Here is a 17,750-nt window from a genome sequence, read left to right as displayed (position 1 = left end):
CACATGAATTATTATACATGCACAAAACACATAATTATATACATAAATTCATGCATTAAATATTTACTAAAAAAAGAGTGATTGTTAACTAAAACAATTAATAATCAACATGAAACTAAATGATTAAATTAAGTAAACTATAGTGTTATACACATAACCATGAAACTAAATAATAAAATAAATTAATTATAAGTGAATTAGAGTAGTCATACATAAGTTCACAAAAATGTAATTTAATTATATATATATATATATAGAATTATGCAGTAAACATGTAAAACACATAAGTAAAAACATGGGAAATAGAACGTACCTGAAAAAAGAAGATGTTATACCAAGATAACTGATATGCTAATAGCCAATTTATACACAAGGTTGGTTTAACTAGTACTAGGGATTAAATGGATTAGTGGGTACGTGCTGTACGTGCTCACAAATTTAAACAAACATTATCTATTAGTTAAATGGATTAGTGTTTGAGTTAGTTTTCCAAATACAGGTAACATGTACGTACTAATATATATACACAACATAACTACACCTATTTTTAAATTCTAGTCATAGAATAATATATATCACATTAAAATTATGCACGTATAAACTAAAACAGTTGTTTTTTTACATTTAACCTTATTTAAATATTTTGGATAATTAGAAATGTTTATTTTTAATATAAAAATACACGTCTTAATATTTTATAACTAATCTATATAATAAAATATTGTTTTCTTATATAACCAAATAATTAAAAATGCGAAAAATGTATATATATAATTACAAAAATCATGGTTATTACAATAGACCTGTGGTACTGTATTTGCTATTTTTAGTGACAAGAAGTAACTTTTTGATTGTTTTGAAAAATGCAGCAAGAGTCAGGAGGACAAGAGTATAGGGCTGCTCCTGTATTTGGATTTTGAAAATTGAAATAATTATGTAACTTTAGATACTTGGGTATCAGGTAACATGGATCACTAAAGATCCTTGTTTTATCTTTCAGGAGTGTTTCAGTTACCACTTTGAATTTGTATTTGCTATTGGGTTTGATGTAATAAAACCATAAATGTATACGCTGTTGGAATTATGCTTAGGACAAATGTCTTTGGTTTAGAGTTTGTGATTGCATTAGACTTTGAAAGGTTTAGAATTTAAATCGGAAGCTGAAAATGGCTGAAAAATGAAAAATCAGAATTTGGCTATTCTGTAAATACAAACTTACGACGGTCGTTCATCACATATTCAGTCGTAAGATGGCCCCAATTCCTAACATACGACAGATTTTTCTGTCGGAAGTTTCTAATTTACGACGTAAATTTACGTCGTATATTTATGTTATATTTTATCAAGGTGGGACCCACAAGAAAATATCCGATGATTTTTCCGTCGTAGGTAACATACGACGATATTTTCCGTCGTAAGTAGTTTTATTATTTTATTGATTATGTGGGCCCCTTTTTCCTAACTTACGACGTAATTTTCCGTCGTAAGTAACTAACATACGACGATATTTTCCGTCGTAAGTGGATTTATTATTTTATTGAGTATGTGGGCTCCTTCTTCCTAACTTGTGACGTAATTTTATCTTGTGCCGAAAAAACGAACTTACTACTCGACCAAAATCGATGATTTTTTCCATCATAAATAGCTCAATTACGACGATTTCAGTGCAAAAAAACCGTCGTAAATGGCCAGATTTGTTGTAGTGTAATCTATAACACAAGTTTTTGGTTATTGTTTTATCTCTTATATAATTATATTTGTTTCGTTAATTCTATAATGCGAATTTTCTTCCTTTAGGATGGATATAAAGTTAATTTATTTAAATTTAATATCTTTTTTCTGATAAATTTATTTGACTAATTTTTTTCGTGTTTTTTAATTTATTGACAAATTAATATTGATATATACTATCATCGGATTTATCATTCATATAAAAACCTTCAAATTATTTGTTTATTCCGTTGTTATGGGTAAAAAGCTAGGTTGTATTTAATACTATAGTTAATATTAGGGTTCGCGAGCTTCAAGGCTCTATTTGACTGCTCTTGTGATTCGTGACTCAATCTGTCTTCACAAGATGCCTACGTACCTTGCCCTATACCAAGGATCAAGTCAAAAAATATAATTCTGAATTTATGGGGGCCTTATATAGGCATATGATGCTTTGGATTAGATTTGGGTTAGGTGACTTGTTGGGCAAGTCTCAGATTTAGAATAGACACATGAGTCCTAATATGTAGGGATTTGCTTCCGTAGAGGACCGTGTGGCTTGAGGACTACTCTTTTGAAAGTTTGATTCTGATTTTAACTTATTTTCTCAATTACTACTTGGGCTAATACTAGTCCTACAATTTTTCATAATAAATTCTTGGTTTGCAGGCCCTTTGTGTCCAATCAATGACATACTAATTATTAGGCCTTAATAACTGGGTTTTGTCTTTGGAACAAATCGGGCATAATTAAAAGCTACTCTTTTAATTACTTAATTTTTGGGAATTTGTTTTTCAAATTACTGCTATTTTCGACCAGGATCCTGTTCGAAATTTCTGCCAACTCGTGTAGCCTAGTCAAAAATTTTTGACCAGGATCCATGACCTTGAATTCGACAAGGATCCTGGTCGAAATTCGAGTCAGCTGTTATATCCTAGTCGAAATATTTCGTTCAGGAACGTCGACTTGGATTTCGACCTCAATCCTGGTAGAGCTTATGGTTCAATTCCTGTAGTTTGGTCGAAGTCTATTAACTAGGATCCACCACCTGAAATTCGACTAGGATCCAGGTCAAAGTTCCAGTCGTAACTTGACATGGATTTGGACCTCAATCTTGGTCACATTAATGGTTTGTTTTAGGGCCTCTAGTCAAAGTTTTAGGATCAACGACCTAGAACACGACCTCAATCCTGGTCGAATACATGGTCCATTTTAGGGCCTCTAGTCAAAGTTTTTTTTACTAGAATCGACGACCTGAAACATGACCTCAATCCTGGTCGAATACATGGTCCATTTTGGGGCCTCTACTCGAAGTTTTTTGACTATAATCCACAACCTGAAACAAGACCTCGATTCTGGTCGAATACACGGTCCATTTCAGGGCCATTAATTGAAGTTTTTCGACTACAATCCATGACATAAAACACGACCTCAACCCTGGTCTTGTTTTCTTCCTTTTAACCATAATTTGTTTGGACTTCTATTTTGTAAATTTTATTTGGGCGGGTAGGCCTACCTTTCCAAATCCAATTTGGATTGGGTCAATCAGCTTATTTTCTCAAATCCAACTTGGATTGGGCCAATGGGCTTATTTTTCCAAATTCAACTTGAATTAGGCCCATGGTCCTTTATTGTTTCTTTTGGGAACTTTGAGAACTTTCCAGACTTTGGGCTTTAACTTTTGGGCCTTTAGCTTTATGGGCCTTTCACGGTTCATCTTCCCCAAATTTTCCTATATATTATAGTGAGTGAATTCACTTCTTTCTCACTTCTCATTCGATAAAACTCTTCTCAATAGCTCTCTGCAATTTTCGGCTTTCTTCACCTTTCTTTCTTTAGTCTTATAGTTTTCCAGCGAAATCTTCAAATCTTCATATCTTCTCCAGGTATGTTTATTGCATCCTTCAAACTTTTTCAGTTTTTTCTAATTTTCTGGGTTTTTTCGATGAATATCTTAATAGATACATTATTTTTCAGATGAATATCTTCATTTCTTCTGGTTTTTTCTACATTTTTCAAGCATCTATTCACTATATTCTTTGTTTTTCATGTATTTCTCAGATAGCAAAAATGAACGTGGCAAAAAATTCAAGTGAATTCCTCAATCGATCAAGGTATTCTTCTTTGATTGATATGACCAATACTAGGGGGATGAGTATCCGTACGACGTTTACTTTGATGTGTTCGATCACGTCAACAACTTCTACGACGTGAAGGAGCTGGAAAAAATAAACCTCATGTACAAGGTCGAGAAGTCCTATAAGCTGATTTTGGCTAGTGATGTAGATAAGGCTTTCCATCGGAAGAAGGATGTGAATCTTCAGGGATACTATCAGGGCAGGTGCCAGGTTTCTCTTTCACCTCTTTATTCTTATTCTTCTTGCTGATGTTGGGATTAATCCCTGCTAACTTCCTCTAAATACTTCGAGGTTAATTATTTCTTTTTTATCACAATATGTAAAGCACAATTTATCTCCGATAGTAGCTAATTTCAGGAAAAAAATCAGTTTAAAAAAAGCCCTGACAAGAATCCGGGTTGTGTTTCTTTGAAACAACGCCCTACAATCCCCCATATTGTTAATGGAAAGTCAATCCCATTAGGGAACCCTCTTTGATTCATCTTTTATACAGGTAGTCGATGATAGCCCCAATGATATAATATTGTCCGAGGAAGAGGCAAAGGCCTTCAATATCCTCACTAAGGATAATGGCATGTCCCATTCCTCGGACCTTATTATGGAGACAGTTCTCTTCAAGCGTGGGCTCTCTCATGTCTCAATGAAAAGTAAGGTTTAACTTTAGTCTTTATTCTTTTTCATACTTTTTTAGACTATTTTTCTAGTTTTAACTCTTGTTTAATCCTTTATGCAGCGACTACTAAGATAGTAGATGTCATCAAGCCTAAAGACTTGGAGACCACTATGATAAAGAGGGCTGTAAAACTTTTCAAAAACCAGCGCCTAGGGGATCGCTTCTCTGAGTTTATCTAGTCCAGCATACCTGATATTTATCTGAGTTTCATTATGTTGTGCTTTTTTACGTGTTTTTTCATCTTCATTCATGCACACTAACTCAGCTTCTAAAAACTCATTTATTTCTTTAAGCTTCTTATTATCAGCATTCAAACTATCACATTCAATAGTCTTACATTTAAAGGTAACATACAAAGAGTACAAGAAAGTTTTCAATTCAGACATATTATCTATATCAACAGGAAATATAACTGAAGGCACCTTATCAGTTCCTGAGGGATTCTCTCCATGAGTTGCAATGGGTGCATAGCATTCATCATCATTGTCAGTTTGTTAAAGAATTGTATCATTGTTTCTCACTGTATTCAAAACTCTTTTTGATATTTTTGAGCGAAATACTTCAGCAATACTTTGAATTTTGATGAGAATAAAACTCGTAAAACATTGTTTACGAAAATATCGTAAACAACAATAATAAGAAGCAATGATTATGGATTAAATTAAAAACCTTATTCAAAACCGAACTCTTGAAATTAATACTTCTTTTATTGTCATATCAAATTAGATATCAATACGAACTTTGATGCTCACAAAATCTCATACTAAAGTCAACATCATTCATCTATACTCATACCATATTTGATATTTAACAACAAAGTAAGTATAGCATAAATCAGAAACTGATTTGAAACCGCATTTCACCTTTAATCCAAAGCAGAAATAGTTGATAAATCATTTATTCTATGAATATCAAAACAATTTAGAAACAACAGTTTAGATTGGAACCAATTATATTTCATGTTGTTCGTGATGATCAGTAAATATAGGTACTACCCGTATCCCGCAGCCATACGGTACCTATAGGGCGCCAGAAAAGGCATATACTCGCCTTGAAATATACTACAGCTGGACCGATATCTCGATCACCTACGCTGTAATCAGTAACCATTCCAATCTTAAAACGTTTTATTGAAAAAGGAGCTGAATCAATCGACATCCTAAATAATTTTATTCCCCCATTCACTTGGGCAGGAATACTCGCAACAAAATCATCTTTCTCAAAATCCAAAACATTTATAAATCGAGTAATTTGATAAGTAAAACATTTAAGTATTCTGAACATAGAATAGCAGAGTATACTTACATGATAAGCATTTTAATTTCGCGATATGTAGAACATTTGTCTATTCTGAACTGGGAATAGGGAAAGCAATACTTGCATAATAGGATTCAAAATATATATCACTTGAACAATAAGTGATGATAGAAATACTTTCCTTTGGGATTTAGTAGTTAGTCACACTCGCAAAGACGCATCTATTCTGACATTCTATCTCAAAATATCACCGTCCTTCTTTTCAACACTTCACTGATATGCTACTTCTGCGATTGCTAGAAGCCAGATATCAAATACCATTCCATCTCATTCTTTATCCAACACGTTGTCCTGATCACTCGAACAATCTATATCTATAATTAAAAGATATAATTTAATCGTCTATAAGATAATAACTCGACGAACTGCGTGTCAAAACCCTATCGTCTATCCATACGATAGCCCACACATAAAGGAAACACTCAAACACATGACTCTTGACCTACGAAAGAACATAATTCACATAGAACATAAGCACATAACTCACATATACATAATTTATATCATATATGACTCGGTTCATCAAAAGGTTCGACTGGGTACGTTTAACCCTAAAATCGAGTCAATGTCAATTGTCAATTAGATACCGATTCAGAATAACTCGCAAATCAAAAAACCTTGTAATACAAAAGAATTTAGGCCTCAAAAGTATTTTTATTGAAAGCGTGGTATATTTCTGAGTCTGTACGCGTTCGTTTCGTATTAAACGGACGAACGATTTATTTATTATGAATAAAATAAGAATTAAAAAAGAATAAAGCAATTAATAATAATATTAATTGATTTTAAATACAAAAATCTAAATTTTAAAAGCTCAAAATAATTTTTAAATCAATATTTAGGAAAAATCAGAATTAAAAATGACTTTTCCATAATTTTTGGAATTAAAATAAAAATAATAAAAATTATCTAAATAAACTGATTAATTATCAGAAATAGTGAATCAATTTAAATGAATAATTTTTTTTGAATTATTGAAAATAATAAAAGAAAATAATTTTTAGAATTTAAAATAATTATTAACTGATTTTTAGATATAACTAAATTGATTTTTGAAAATAGCAAAAGGATTTTTTTTAATTAAAGTAAAAAGAATTTGTCAAAAACGCTTTTCAGAATTGAAAAATAGGCTGTGAAGGATCAAACCCGGGTCAAATGATCGGGTTAAAACCGGGTTTAGGGGAACCAACCGGATTGGGAAGAACTCCGACCGGTTTCTAGGTAATCCCCAGATTCCGGCGGAGCTTCGCCGGACTCCGTCGGTCCCAAACAGCCACAAATCGCCTGTTATTCCTCCTACTTTTTCCCCAACGCAAACCCAATTCGATTAAAAGCAAATACCAGACATGAACGACCTCGAACGAAGCTTAATGCTCCGTTTTCGATCAAAACCGGCCATAACTCCGGCCGTCTTCTTCCACTAACGCCGGCGAACTCCGCCCATAACCCAACTTCTCCATTTTTGAAGCAAAAACGAGAATACCTATCCCAAATCGAAGCTATTTCATTATACAACAGGTTCGTTTAATCAAAAACAATCACCAATCAATCAAACATTCTGAAAATTGAATTAAAAATTTAAAAACACTCAAGAATTCAAACTTTAAGAATCCTTAACCAAAATTAATAAAATTATATACCAAATCGATCTTTAGGACTCCAGGAACGATAATCTAACATCAAATCAAACAAAAAATTCCTTAAAATCAAAAATCAAATTTAAACAACAAAAAAATGGCAAGAAATGAAATGACAGAATAATCAACCTTTGGTGATGATTGTTATACCAAAAGAACGGGCTATTCAAGAACTTCAAATCGGATATTCGAGCTTCAAGAACGGATTAAAATCACTCTCAAAATCACCAGATTTGTGCTAAGAACAAAATCACACCCCCAAAGATATTCTTAAATTTTGTTTTATTTTCTGAATTTTTGATAAAATAAATGAATAAAGAAATCAGTTTTCGGCTATTTATATTTTCTAAAAAATAAATACCCAAAATCAATTTAGGATATTTTTATTCCCAACATTAAAATAATTAAGCCCCAAAATAATAATTATGGAAAATAATTTTAAAAGCTATAAAATATAAAATTTGTATCAAAATTTCCCAAAAATTGTGAATAATGCAAAAATACAAAATTAAACGGTATTTGAAATACATATAATTCTATAAAAATAAAAACACGAATTTTGTGGGTTTTGACGTCCTGTTGGTCCCGGTCCATTTATTTTCGAAAAAAAAAACTATACTTAAATTAACAGAAAAACTCGAGCACGTATAAAATACATTCAGATGCATATAACCGAGATAAAATGAATACTTCGATAAAGATGTTAATAAGCACATGTCCAATTTACGGATCGATTCATTAAAACACATAACTAGTATCCCATTGGATCATATCAGATCCGAAAATAGATTACTTAGCCGCTAAGTAACTATAAAATGATACAATTTAATACCAAAATTGGATAATTATCAAAACCGAGCTTCTTATAAGACACCCTTTGAGAAAATAATGTACAAATATCCCGTCTCTCAAGAATACGGTTTTATTGATTTACCAAAATGGTTATCGTATCGGAAATTTTGCGCAGGGAAGCGAACGGGTCAAACCGTAATCCGGATCGAAAAAGTTAAAACATGGAAAATGTCCGGAATTACCAGATTAGGTTAGGAAGGAGTTTTTCGAAGAGTTTCGGTTTGTAAAAACGTTAAAACGATTGAAGTTGGACGATTCCCGTCTTTACAAAATAGTTTTATAAATACTCAGAAAATAATAAATAAATCCATAAATCATTATAAAATCATATAATAGTCCAAAAATTACCAGAAAAATATCATAATTATCTATATTTTATTCTAGACATATAAAAATTAAAATACTCACAGAATATCACATATAAACATCCTAAACATCAACTCCAATTACCAGATAATTCAATAAAATTCATACAAAAATCACATATATAACTTTAAATAATAATAATAATATATGAAAATATGGGATATTAGAATCTACCCCCTTATAAGGATTCTGTCCTCGGAATCAGCAGAAGAGAGAACTAGGGATCTTCTGGCCCATTTTCCCTTCACAAATAACATCAAATTTCCATAATCTCAAGTAAATCTTGGTTTCCTTGTATAATAAAACTTTTACAGGAGCTTCACAATGCACCACTGTTCCATCCACATCTTTTGACCAATAGAGAGAAATATAGAGAGAAAGAAAAAGAAAGAGATATATAGAGAGAAATAAAGAAACAGATTGACTTCGTTATATGTCATTTATAGTTTAACTGCATTATAGTCCACTGTTACTCTTGGTAATCCCATCATATAATCCTCCTTTGACTTGATCAGGATAACTCAGCTCAACTTGATTGGCATACCTTCGAATATTTAAAATGATAAAATCATGGAATTCCAAAGAGAAAAGAATTTTTTATCATAACGGATGTCCTATAATTGTGGTTACCAAAATATGAATTTAGGAGAAAGTATTGTTGAAATGAAAGAATAACTGAGAGATCAATATGATCAAACGAACTTGGTATTTGGAGTCCATATTAAGACACAAATAAAGGTTGTTAACTTTCTTATAGTCACAACACACACAAGTGATGGCGTCCCATCCAACTCATATCACACAGACAGGTATACCTTGTGTCCCCTGTAGTTACGATTGTTCATCTCAGTCAGAATAAAAGAATATCAAAGGAATTTGAAATTAACTGAATAAAACAGAAAAGATTTCAAAGCTGATATTTATGAAGGAAATGAAATCCAGAGAATAAAAATTTTGGCACAAAAATGATTAAAGGAATGTTAGAGAATATATCCTCTAACAGATACCTCTTTTTGAGAGAGATCAAAAGAAGTTATAGAAAGAGAAGGTATTTCCAAAATCATAATATTAATCTTCAATTTGAACTCTTCTGTTGAATCGTAGTAGGCTCGGAAGATTCCCTAATAGAAGTTTGCAATTTCCCGGAGTTATATCCAGCTCAACACAACCATCTCAAACGAATGTGCCTATCTTATTTTATTCGTTGGTACTACATCCAATAGTCCAACAGGAACTCGATATGAGCTCAAGCATCCTCACATAGCTATAAACACTTATACACACTCTTGTTTCTAGTTTATTATAACCTCAACTCTGATACCAACCTGTAACGCCCCCAAATCCCGGGTCAGAGGATTTGGTCGTCACGATGAAACCTCAATCCAAAATAACTTGTTTAATCGATAAGTAAATGCCAGCAACTGAAATATAGAATATGTGATGCCAAACTACACCCAAGATCTTTTCAGGTTACAGTTCTAGAAACAAGATATCCGAATTCCACATATAAATTTTCACTTTCTTCGAAAACTCTTTTTCAACAAATTCCAATTCAATACAAACCCACTAGTATAACTTCGAAAAGAAGTATACTAGGCCGAACTATGAAATAACAGAATTATAATATAATATAATATAAACAACTTTATATAATAGAACTTACACTAGTCCGCAAATCCTGGACCAACCACCTTTCAAGAGCTTCTTCTTTGCTTCCTCGAATTATGCGGCTATATGGTCTTTTTGATATAAAACCGACATTTGCATTAGAGCAGAATATTTAAAAACCATAATTGCTGAATCAGAAATTTGTTAAAGAATTGTATCATTATTTCTCACTGTATTCAAAACTCTTTTTAATATTATCGAGCGAAATGCTTCAGCAATACTTTGAATCTTGACGAGAATAAAACTCGTAAAATAGTGTTTACGGAAATACCGTAAACAAGAATAACAAGAATCAGTGATTATGGATTGAATCATAAACCTTATTCAAAACCGAACTTTTGAAATTAATACTTATTTTGTTGTCATATCAAATTAGATATCAATACGAACTTTGATGCTCACAACATCCCATACTGAAGTCAACATCATTCATCTATACTAATACCACCTTTGATATTTAATAACAAAGTAAGTATCAGCATAAATCAGAAACTGATTCGAAACCGCATTTCACCTTTAATCCAAAGCAGAAATAGTTGATAAATTATTTATTCTATGAATAATAAAACAATTTAGAAACAACAGTTTAGATTGGAACCAATTATATTTCATGTTGTTCTTAATGATCAGTCACGAAACAAAACTGGTATCCCGCAGCCATACCGTATATATAGGTACCACCCGTATTGATAGATATTACAGATGGACCGATATCTCGATCACCTATGTTGTACCCAGTAACCAGTAACCATTCCAATCTTAAAACCTTTTATTGAAAAAGGAGCCGAATCAACCGACATGCTAAATAATTTTATTCCCCCATTCACTTGGACAAGAATACTCGTAATAAAATCATCTTTCTCAAAATCCAAAACATTTATAAATCCAGTATTTTGATAAGTAAAACATTTAACTATTCAGAATATAGAATAGCATTGGGTACTTGCATGATAAGTATTTGTAATTCAGCGATATGTAAAATATTTATCTATTCTGACATTCGGTCTCAAAACATTTATCTATACTTGCATAATAGGATTCAAAATATATATATATCACTTGAACAATAACTGATGATAGAAAATACTTTCCTTTGGGATTTAGTAGTTAGTCACACTCGCAAATACGCATCTATTCTGACATTCTGTCTCAAAATATCACCGTCCTTCTTTTCAACACTTCACTGATATGCTGCTCCTACGATTGATAGAAGCCAGATATCCAATACCATTCTATCTCATTCTTTATCCAACACCTTGTCCCGATCACTCGAACAATCCGTATCTATAATTAAAATATATAATTTAATCGTCTATACGATAATAACTCGACAAACTATGTGTCAAAACCTTATCGTCTACCCATACGATAGCCCACACATAAAGGAAACAATCAAATACAGGACTCTTGACCCACGCAAGCACATACTTCACATAGCATATAAGCGCATAACTCACGTACACATAATTCATATCACATATAAATCGGTTCGTCAAAAGGTTCGACTGGGTACGTTTAAACCTAAAATCGGGTCAATGTAAATATTTGTCGATCAGATACCGATTTAGAATAATTCGCAAATAAAACAACCTTGTAGTACAAAATATTTTAGGCCTTAAAAGTATTTTATTGAAAGTGCAGTATTTTTCTGAGTCTGTACGCGTTCATTTCGTATGAAAGGGACGAACGGTTTATTTATTACGAATAAAATAAAAATTAAATGAGAATAAATCAATTAATAATATTATTAATTAATATTAAATACCAAAATATAAATTTTAAAATCTTAAAATAATTTTTAAATCAATATTAAGGAAAAATCAGAATTAAAAATGACTTTTCCATAATTTTTGGAATTAAAATAAAATTAATACAAATTATCTAAATAAACTAATTAATTATCCAAATTAATTAATCAATTTAAATGAATAAAAAATTTTGTATTTTTGAAATTAATAAAAGAAAATAATTTTTTGGAATTTAAAATAATTAAGTAAATAATTTTTAGAATTTTAAATAATTATTAACTTATATTTAGATATAACTAAATTGATTTTTGAAAATAGGAAAAGGATTTTTTAATAGAAGTAAAAAGAATTTGTCAAAAACGTTTTTCAGAATTGAAAAATAGGATGTGAAGGATCAAACACGGGTCAAATTACCGGGTTGAAACCGGGTGTAGGGGAACCAACCGGATCAGGAAGAACTCCGACCGGTTTCTTGGTAATCCCCAGATTCCGGCGGAGCTGCGCCGGACTCCGGCGGAGCTTCGCCGGACTCCGGCGGTCCCAAACAACCACAAATCGGCTGTTCTTCCTCCTACTTCTTCCCCCAACACAAACCCGGTTCGATTAAAAGCAATTACCGGATATGAACAACCTCAAACGAAGCTTAATGCTCTGTTTTCGATCAAAACCGGCCATAACTCCGGTCGTCTTCTTCCATTAACGCCGGCGAACTCCGGCCATAACCCAACTTCTCCATTTCTGAACCAAAAATGATGATACCTATCTCAAATCGAAGCTATTTCATTGTACAATAGGTTCATTTAATAAAAAAATTCACCAATCAATCAAACATTCTGAAAATTGAATTAAAAATTCAAGAACACTCAAGAATTCGACCTATAAGAATCCTTAACCAAAATTAACGAAATTATATACCAAACCGATCCTTAGGACTCCAGAAACGATAATCTAACATCAAATCAAACAAAAAATTCCTTAAAATGAAAAATCGAATTTAAACAACAAAAAAAAATGGCAAGAAATGAAATGATAGAATAATCAACTTTTGCTGATGACTGTTATACCAAAAGAACGGGCTCTTCAAGAGCTTCAAATCGGATATTCAAGCTTCAAGACTGGATTAAAATCACTCTCAAAATCACCAGATTTGTGCTAAGAACAAAATCACGCCCCCAAAGATATTCTTGAATATTGTTTTATTTTCTGAATTTTTGATAAAATAAATGAATAAAGAAATCAGTTTTCCGCTATTTATATTTTCTGAAAAATAAATATCCAAAATCAATTTAGGGTGTTTTTATTCCCAACATTAAAATAATTTAGCCCCGAAATAATAATTACGGAGAATAATTTTAAAAGGGATAAAATATAAAATTTGTATCAAAATTTCACAAAAATTGCGAATAATGCAAAAATACAAAACTAAAGGGTATTTGAAATACAGATAAATATATAAAAATAAAACACAAATTTTGTGGGTTTTGACGTACCTGGGGTCCTGGTCGGTTTATTTTCAAAAAACAAAAACGATACTTAAATTAACAGAAAAACCAGAGCACGTATAAAATACATTCTGATGTACATAACCGAGATAAACTGAATACCTCGATAAAGATGCTAATAAACACACATCCAAATTACGGATCGATTCATTTAAAACACATAACCAGTATTCCATTGGATCATATCAGATCCGAAAATAGATTACTTAGCCGCTAAGTAACTATAAAACGAAACAATTTAATACCAAAAGTGGATAATTATCAAAACTGAGCTTCTTATATGACACCCTATGAGAAAATAATGTAGAAATATCCCGTCTCTCAAGAATACGGATTTTATTGATTTACCAAAATGATTATCGTCTCGGAAATTATGCGCTGGGATGCGCACGGGTCAAACCGTAATCCGGATCGAAAAAGTTAAATCACGGAAAATGTCCGAAATTACCAGATTAGGTTCGAAAGGAGTTTTCCGAAGAGTTTCGGGTTCTAAAAATGTAAAAACTATTAAAGTTGGACGATTCCCGGCTTTACAAAATAGTTTTATAAATACTCAGAAAATAATAAATAAATCTATAAATCATTATAAAATCATATAATAGTCCAAAAATTACCAGAAAAATATAATTATTATCTATATTTTATTCTGGACATATAAAAATTAAAATACTCACAGTATATCACATATAAACATCAATTCCAATTACCAGATAATTCACTAAAATTCATATAAAAATCGCATAAACAACTTTAAATAATAATAAAAATATCTGAAAATCTGAGATATTAAAGTTTACATTTTCATTACTGCATTAGATTTTAGTTACAGAGGGAGGTAAACTGGGGAGAAGAGGCGAGAAACGAACTCTAGACCTGATGTCCCCTAGGAACAATTTTGCCAATGATGACTGTTAAATTTTCTATATGAGTATATAAATGATGTTTCATATAAATGCAGGTAGTGGATTTGAATCCAGGAGCAAGTGTTTATTTGGTAAAGCTAGTTTATAGGTCAAATTATGTCCTTAGCTACAAATTAATGGGACCCCTGAACAGATTGAGGCTACAAAATGGATGGTCAATGAAGTTCATCAGTGAGGTTCGTTCATTTATGCAAGAGTATCAAATTGTTAGTTATGGTGTTGTCTTATTTAAATTCATATAGAATATGTGATCAGTTATCTTATGTGCAATATCTCTTTGACTATAATGCCTTTGTTTTTCTATTCCTAACTGTGTTATATGCTGCTTTTAATAAGGTATAAATATTATGATGTTATGTAAGTCGTGACTTTATATAGAGGAATCTGCTTATATATGTTTGCTTAAATTTTTTGTTTCCTTTCTTGCCTAGATTAAAAATTTACAGTTCAGTATAATTCTCCTGAATCTAGATAGTGTGAAATATGAGATTTTCTAGTAATTCGCAATGTAAAAATCTATTAAAAAGTATTCATAGTTTGGTTGATATATTATTACTTTTGTCAAAATAATGCTTGATGATTGCTCTCTTCACATACTTTCTGTCTAAAAATTGATGTGCATGAATTTAAACGCGCAGGGCAAGTTTTATAAGCAAGTCAAAGCATAAGTGATCCGGTGGCTAAATTTTATTGAAATGTTTTCCTTTGTTAGTTTAAAAAGTGAACATGAATGAATTTCACTTAATTAAATTACCTACGATCAGTAATTAGTAACATGCTAAACTAGAATTTTCAGAAATGGAGTTAAATTTTTCTTTTGAATTACGTATTTTTCACCGGAAGAAAGAAAGTTTAAGAGACTGAGATTCGTTGTTGGCAACAAGTTTACCAGGATCTGAATTTTAACTGTAATATAAATTTGGATCAATACTGTTCACTACTATTCAATACTGATATAAATTTGCATCAGTATTGTTCACTAATCCAAATTTGGATCACTTGGTTTAATATAAAATAATGGTTTTGTTATTCGTAGTTTGTGAGATTTTAAATAAATTTTTATTTTTTTAATTATATAGTTAATAACAAAATATAATTAATAGTTAAAAAAATTTATTTTTAAACTAAAACATAAAATAATGAGAAAACATAATTTTATTAAAATTTTAATAGAAGTAGATTGAAGAGTCAGAAGTTCCGGATCCATAAGTTGAGACTATTCTGATCAATTAAAATACTTCATTCCAAGTATTTATCTGATAGAAGTACATTTGTACAAGCATCTATTTGTGGGTTTACATGTTGAAAAGGAAGGACGAGGAATTGGCAATGTTTAAAAGGACCAAGGCTCAAGTAGAGCACGGAACAGAGACAGGAGTTAAAGCACTTGGGACTGATCGTGGAGGAGAATTATGTTCTAAAGAATTTGAAGCTTTCTGTACAGAAAATGGAGTCACATAACAATATACGGTTACATATTCCCCTCAACAGAATGGAGTGTAGGAGCGTAAAAATCGCACTATAGTGGCTATGGGTCGAAGTCTTCTAAAACAAATGGAGATGTCGTTGACGCCATGGGGAGAAGTTGTAAGGCGGTAAATTTATCTCCTTAACAGGTTGACCACACGTTCCATGAACGAACAGACACCATATGAAGCATGGAAGGGTGAAAAGCCAAATATTGGGCAGGTAAAGGTCTTTGGATGCTTGGTTAACATGAAGGATCCAGGGACTCACAAACGGAAAATGGAAGACATGAGCAAGGTGTTGGTGAGCCTTGGAAATGAACCTGGAACTAAATCATATCGGCTATATGATCCAGAAAAGGATTGCATATTGGTAAGTAGAGATGTGATTTTTGAGGAGGGAAAAACTTGGAAGTGGAGTAAAGATCAGCAAGGTATCCAGACATGTAATCATAAATACACATTCACTATTGTTGACAACTTCACAAATGAAGGACAGGGTTCTACAACTTCTTAGCAACTGCATTCAAATTTAGAAAGTGACATGGCAACGCTGCTATCACAGTCAAGAACGCAAGGCTCATCACAATCGAATACACAATGTTTTGGGACTGAAGCCAATAGTGAACCAAAACGCTTTAGGTTCATGGTTGATATATACAACAACACCGAAGAGATCGAGTCAGAGGATGAGTTGCTTTTGATGGTAGGGGATGATCCAAGGAACTACAAGTAAACTGTCAAAGAGATAAGCTGGAGGCACGAAATGCAACAAGAGATGGATCCTATCGAGCTAAATAACACCTGAAAAATAACAGAGTTACAGCTGGAAGAAAGGTGATAGGGCTGAAGTGGGTTTATAAAATTAAGAAAGATGCAAATGGTGAAATAGTAAAATACAAGGAGAGGCTCGTGAAAAAGGGTTATGTTCAAGAATGAGGGTGGATTTTGATGAAATTTTCGCCCAAGTCACAACGCTAGAGACTGTTAGGCTATTATTGGCTTTGGCGGAAAAATATGGATGAGAGGTACACCATTTGGATGTTAAGACAGCGTTCTTGAATGGATAAACAAAGGAAGAAGTTTACGTGACACAAACACAAGGCTTTTTCAAGAAAGGGCAGGAACATCTAGTGTACAAGTTGATAAAAGCACGTTATGGTTTACGACATGCGCCACTTGCATGGCATACCAAACTCAACAAGAGTCTCGAGGAAATGGGTTTCACCAAGTGCCCACATGAACATATTTTGTATAAAAGAAGTAAACGAAGTGATACACTCATCATTGGAGTGTACGTAGATGATCTGTTAATTACAGGTTCCAAGACATTGAAGATTTCAAGTAGCAGATGATCGATCAGTTCAAGATGAATAATTTGGGGTAGTTGTCTTACTACCTAGGAATAGAGGTGAAGCAAGAAAAGGATTTCATCGAGCTAAGACGGACTGGATATGCTCGAAAGGTGCTAGAAAAAGCGGGAATGGGAGAGTGTAATCCTACCAAATATCCTATGGCCCCAAAGGAGCACATCACTAATGATGAGGGTCGTACACTTATAGACCCAATGGAGTATAAAAGCATGGTCGGGGGGCTTCGATATCTAGTTCACACCCATCCTAATATAGCCTATGTTGTGGGAATCGTTAGTCGCTTCATAGAGAAGACCACTGTTAAGCACAAACATGTTGTAAAAAGCATTTTCGGGTATGTAAAAGGAACTTTGGAATTTGGTTTAGTGTATTCCAGG

This window comes from Apium graveolens, chromosome 6 (genome assembly GCF_009905375.1).
Source record: "Apium graveolens cultivar Ventura chromosome 6, ASM990537v1, whole genome shotgun sequence".
NCBI lineage: Eukaryota > Viridiplantae > Streptophyta > Magnoliopsida > Apiales > Apiaceae > Apium > Apium graveolens.
Note: the sequence above shows the minus strand (reverse complement) of the source record.